Raw genomic sequence first — 6,028 nt, forward strand, 5'->3', positions numbered from 1 at the left:
AGGGACACTGGCTACTGGCCTTCTGACATAGCTGCCAGGGAGAGCCAGGAACATCCCGCTGTGCCAGCCGGTCTGCGGAGCGCCATTGGGCAGCAGTGTCCCAACCCACTGCCTGTATTATCCCCTCATGTGAGAGGGGCTGCTGGACCATGGAGCCTCTCCTCGGTGTCGCAAGCTGCTGTGTTTCATGCCTCTTTGTCTTTCCATGGTCCTTCCCTTCTGGGAGTAATTTGGACCTTATTCTTTATCTTGTTTTTGAAGCAGTTTCAATTCCAGCTGCTGCTCATGCCAGTAGCTGAAGGGAAGATGTTGGCGATGGCAGGACCTTGGGCTGCCTCCTTTGGCCTTGTGTGATTGGTGTCCCCGTATCAGGAGAGCCACTGCTGGTCCTGCTGTGGCAGATTCTTCCCTGTGCTGTGCTGCAAGGCATGAAACAGCCCTTTTCTTTCTCATTATAGACCTTTCCTCTGCCAGACACAGACACAGCTCCTCTTGTTTGCCTTACTTGCTCCTGTGCTTTCCAAAACAAAGGCCCAGGGCTTTTGTAGTTGGAATAAGAGTTTCTAAGCTCATGAATGTTGAGAGACAACTTTTTGGTCAATCTGGATCTTTCATTTAATAACAGAGGTTTTTAAATATTTCCCTTTAGCTGTTGCCTTGGAATTTTGGAGCTCTGCTCCCTGCATGTGTGTATCTGATTCTGGGGTGATGCCAAGGAGGATAAGTGGATGTGGAGCTGAACCATCAGGCTTAGTCCCACTGGAGATGTGTGTGCTTTTGGGTGTTCACCTGTGGGAGGGCCTGGGGAAGGGAATCCCTTGCTCAGCATTAAGTGATGCTGGGAAAATACAACTGCTGCTTCCTGCCTCCTTCAGGAAGGGTGGAAAACCCTGAAAACCACAACTTTCATCTCTTATTCTCTCCCTGCCCTGTAACAGCAACAGGCAGATTCCTGTCAGGAGAAGGATCTAAGTCTTAAAAAGGTGAGATCGAAGTCAGATGGAGGACTAACTTCTAGGGAGATGCTTAGCAGAAACACGACCCTGCTATTACCCACAGCAGAGCTGCTGGAAGGGCAATAGCAGTTATTTACTCTGAGAGCTGCCTCCTATTAATGAGGGGCAGAACAAGAGAATTAGTTCTCGTCCCACCCTTTTGCAGGAGAATTTTTTGGGGATTTGCTTTTTATTGTGTCACTGAATTGTTGGTTTTTTGTAGCCTTCACCTCTCTTATTGTGTGAATAACAAGTGTGATTGCTGGTAAGAAAACTGTGAAGTGCAGTTAAGTGTGTTGGTGGAGCAGCTTGGCAGAAGCCAAAGTTGATTGCAGTGGGACTCTGCTCTTGGCCAGCCATGGTGGGGTGGCTGAGGGACATGGTGTGTGTCCTGGGCCCACCTCTCTTGTACCCTGAAGAGAAGGGTAGATGAAAGACCAGGTGGAAGCATGTCTCTGGCCAGGCCCTGGGGCTAACCCTTGCCAGTGTGTGAGGTTTATCTGTGAGGAAATTCTGCCAGCAGCTCCCAGAAATGCTGGTCCTGTCCTGTGATGCTCAAATGAAGCAGTTCTAAAGGATGCCCTCAAAGCCTCAGTTCTCAGCATGAGTGGCCAGGTACTGTGGTTTGCCTGAACAAGTAGAGCCTCTCTCCCAGGTGCTGGCATGCTGCCTCTTGTTGTTGTAAACCAGTTGCAGAGCAAAGCTCCCTGCTCAGTGGCAAGGCTAATCTCAGCTCATCTGACATTACTGTAAACTGACATGCTTGGGAATTTGGGGACAGAAAACTTTCCCTGGGGAAACAGCCACTATGCAAACCCTGCCTCGAGGAACCAGGGAGGTGCTGATGCCTGGAGACAACCCCCTTGCAACCTGCTCTGGGGTCTGGGAGCATCCATGGGGAGGCTGCACTTGCAGGGTTGTTTGAAGGGGGTTTGCTCTGGTTTGAGGATGTTACTGGGGTTCCTGTACCCCGTGGGCAGATCAGAGGAATCGGCACCAGCTCTGCAGCATCCTTGAACCGGTCTCTGTCATAGTCCTTGCCTGGAAGCAAAGGGTACCCCTGCAGGGGACTGTCCTGCTGGAGCCCTGCTGTTGGCTTGGACCCACAGGGCAGTGGTGATACCAGAACAGGTTGTTTGGGAGCAGCTGCAGCCTTTGAAAGCAGCAATGTCCTTGGAGCCATGCTGGCAGCCTTTCCGGTCCCTTTTGTTGCGGAGCTGGGGATTGCCTTGCACTCCACAATCCACTACTGTAATCCCCTTGGAGTGCTGCTCTGGAATAAACCTAAAAGGGGTGCAGCTGAGACTGCTAATGCAGGCAGTGCTGGCAAGGGGTGCTGAGCCTTCGTCCTGCTCTGTGCTCCTGTGCGGGTCCTCTCTGGGTTGTAGCTGGTGCATGGGGTCATGCTTGGCAGATCCCTGTGCCCTTGTAGAGCCATGCTGGCTTTATAAGGACTGGGGAAGGAGACCTTTCCTGCCTGTCACCTGGACCTGACCTGGTCCTTGGGAAGGGCTGGAGCCTGCTGTCCATGCCCACCCTGGAAACGCAGCAGAAGGAGCTGTCTTATTTCCATCCCCATCAGATTCAGCCTAAGAATAAAGCACTGACCTAGGAGCTGCCAGTCAGACATCCTTGTTCTGTGCCAGCTGGGTGGTAGCACAGGCTTTTGTCAACCCAGATAACATTTGGGAGGCTGAAATTGGAGTGAAATCTCTGACCTTTTGATGGCCATGAAAATAAAACTGTTTTGGAGCTTTTCAGGGCTGCCAGCAAGCTGGTGCAATGGGAGAGCCCGAGCTCCCGGGAGCATTTCAAAGCCAGGCCTTTCAGTGCTGGGTTGTGGTGGGATCCTCGTGTTTCAGGAAGAGGGAGCAATGGGGAAAGCTGTCCACAGACTATCTGGTCTGGGGGTCGGGATGCTGGCACAGATGGCTTTGTATGCAGCAGGGCTGAACTGGGTGGAATTGAGCCAGCCCTGACCTAACCAGCTTATTTCCCTGCTTTCAGTAATGCCTGTATAAATGTGCCGAGGCCTGAAGGTCACGGCCACGTGAGCAAAGGTCTGAGATTAGCTGTGAGCAGAGCATGGCTCCTCCTTGGTTTGCTGCTGCAGCCCTGAGCACTGGGAATGACTGTGGTTCCCTGTGCGCTGGGTGCAGCATGGCATCGGCACCTCGGGTGGGTGTCAGGGGAGCAGGGGGCTGGTTGGGAGCAGCACCTCCTGTACCTGGTACTTCTCTGGGGTCCACGAAAATAGATGGATGTTTACCAGTCCCACATGAACCCTGATTTTCCTTCTGGGAATTGGTAACACTGGCCAGTGGGTTGCTTTTGTGCTTGTTTCCCCTGCAATAATGTCTAGTTCTGGATTTGGGAGAAAGCCCAACAGGTTTGCAAGCTTCCAAAAGGCTTGGATGTGCCCATGGCTCTGAAGGCCACAGACCATGCTCAGCTGAGCATGCAGGGTCCCTCCAGAAGCAAAGAGTCACTGCTGTCCTTATTGCAGTAGATGTTACTGATCTAGTGTGGTGCATGAGTGCATTTCTCTTCAAACTGTGAGACAAGCTACAGAAGTCTAATACCAGATCAGGGCACCACAGCTGGGTAGTGATGATGCATCTCTAGGTACTGATGTCATCAGATGTGAAAGTAAAATGACATCAGCATCCTCAGCACAACCATCTCTTGCTGCATCCGCATGGCTCTGGCTCCATAAAGCCCTGTTTCCTTTCGGAGCTGTTTGACCACTCTCCCTGGGGGATTTAGAGGAGAGGGTGCTTATGATGTCCCAGGAGGGAGCTGGTGGCAATCACAGGCCAAGAACTACTTGGGGCTCACTCCACACTGCATCTCTGGGAGACAGCCCTCAGGCTGCTGGAAGTGCTTGGAGCAAGCCTGCTGATTCTTCCCAGAAAGCCAAACTTCGCTTTTCCCAATGCAGTGCCCTGATCTCCTCCTTGTTGTCCTGAAAGCCCTGATGCTCAGCCCATCAGGTGCAATTACTTAATCCAGCCCTGACAAGTGACACCCACACCCAGGAGTGGGTCTTTTCCCTCTAATCCCTCGCTGCCATCAGCTGCCTTAGGGGCAAAACAAGCACCACGTGAGCAGATGGTGCCGTCTCCATCATCCCACCACCGCTCCAACAGCCCTGATTAAAACTGCTCCATTACCTTCTTCCCGTGAGCTGCCCCCATGGTCCGACGTGTCAGCTGTGCTCTGCTCACCCGGGGTGCAGGACACCCAGCTCTCTGCGGTCACCGGCCCCTGTTATTCCTGTGGGAATGCGTGGCCGTGCAGCTCCCCGCTCCTCGGTGGCTGCTGTGGGGCGACGCGGGTGGACTCCAGCCCGTCTGCAGTGGGGTCGGGCGGGAAAGCTTGCTTTTCCTCCCTTCTCCCAGCACGTGGAGAACTCATTTTCTTCATGCACCTAACGGCTGGCTCACGCCCAGGCTCTGCCCGGGCACAAAGGCAGCTTTCATGCTGTGGATGCCCGGTTTCTAAGCCGGGATCTGTATTTTGAGAGGCTGTGGAAGATTACAGTAATTGCACTTGACAGGGCAAGATGTCACAGGACGCGGATTCGCCCGGCTGCGGGGCCCCGGCACCCGTCAGTCTGTGCCTGTGGCATCCTTCCTCGCTGCTCCTGTGGTGCGTTGCCACAATAAATCTGTACCTCCAAATTAACGGAGGGTTATCCCTCTGCTGCCCTTCTCCATCCCGGCTCTTGGCTCCTGTTGCAGCACTGGATTCAGCAAACTTTGCTCCTACAAACACCCTGTGCTGCCTGTTTGCTGCTGCAGTGCTGGAGCCCACTGCGGTCCCCAGCTGAGCCCAGGTTACCCAGAGCTGGGTCAGGTCAGGGCTTGTTCTTGCTGAAGTCTCTGGGGGATGCTGCATGGTGGAAACCAGCCAGGTAGGTGCCTGTCTCTGCAGTAATACAGCTTCCAAAATGCCAAGGCACAAAAGTACCTCATTGGGGATTGCTGTCCCTGCACTTGCCACCCTTTTCAGACCCTTTTAAAACACGAGCAAGTTAAATTTGACTCCTGAAGTCTCCCAGATTCTGGACTTTTGAAAAGCTCTGATTTATTTATCAGGACACAGTGGCTTTGGCAGGAATGGCTCCTCAAAACACTGGCGGCTGATTGAGGTCCCTGTGCAGGGGTCGGACTTTTAGCTTTCCCTATTTAATGAAACCAGTGATGTACCTTTGTAACAGCCCTGTGGTGGGTTCGGAGCTAGTTTGAACAGTCTGTAGCATGCTGAAACATAAATTCCCTTTTTTTGGCTTTAAACCAGATTTCTAATGTACATTGCAAAGGGCTGCAAGGAGTTTCCCATGGCTGAAAGGGGCTGGAACTGATGCTGTTCCCTGATTTACACCATGCAGCTCTCGGGCTGTTTTCAGTTTGGCTTAGGAGCGAATCTAGATCCTTTGAGGGGGTTTAAAATAGTTGGCATGTTTCTGCTGGCAGGGCTGTGGGATGTGAGGGCTGTTGTGTCTGCTGCCTTGTGTTATTTCTCGCTGCTGCCACGGGTAGGGATGATTCAGCGTTTGGGATTAAGCGCTGCTGTTGCAGCAGATTTAGGGATCGATTTATGGCAGAGGCTTCCCTAGGTGTGATGAGGTGAATGCTGAAGAGCGCAGGAGGATAAGCTGGGATAAAATACTACCACTACAGGGGGTTTCCTCTATGGTGGTTGTTTTGGGCTTTTCATTTCAGTTTTGGCATTGGAAGTTCTTGTAGGTGTTACAGTTTTATTTAGCTACTTTTCCTTGTTTAGGGAAAACTGGTTGCCTCACACTTTTTGGATGGTGGTACTGGGTTTTGGATACAGGGTTTCATCCCTAAGGATGTGTCTCTTCCTGGCCTTATCCTGCCGGTGTTCCTCGCTTGTTCTGCTCCCCTGGAGAGACCTGAGGCTTTGATGAGTGATGTGAACTGCCTGTTGGAGGCTGTGCTGGGGCACACCCTGCTGCTAGATGCTCAAAAGCTGTGCAGAACAACCTGTTACCCTGCACAGCTCCC

Source organism: Nestor notabilis, unplaced genomic scaffold (genome assembly GCF_000696875.1).
Source record: "Nestor notabilis isolate BGI_N333 unplaced genomic scaffold, ASM69687v1 scaffold29693, whole genome shotgun sequence".
In the NCBI taxonomy this organism is placed as follows: Eukaryota; Metazoa; Chordata; class Aves; order Psittaciformes; family Psittacidae; genus Nestor; species Nestor notabilis.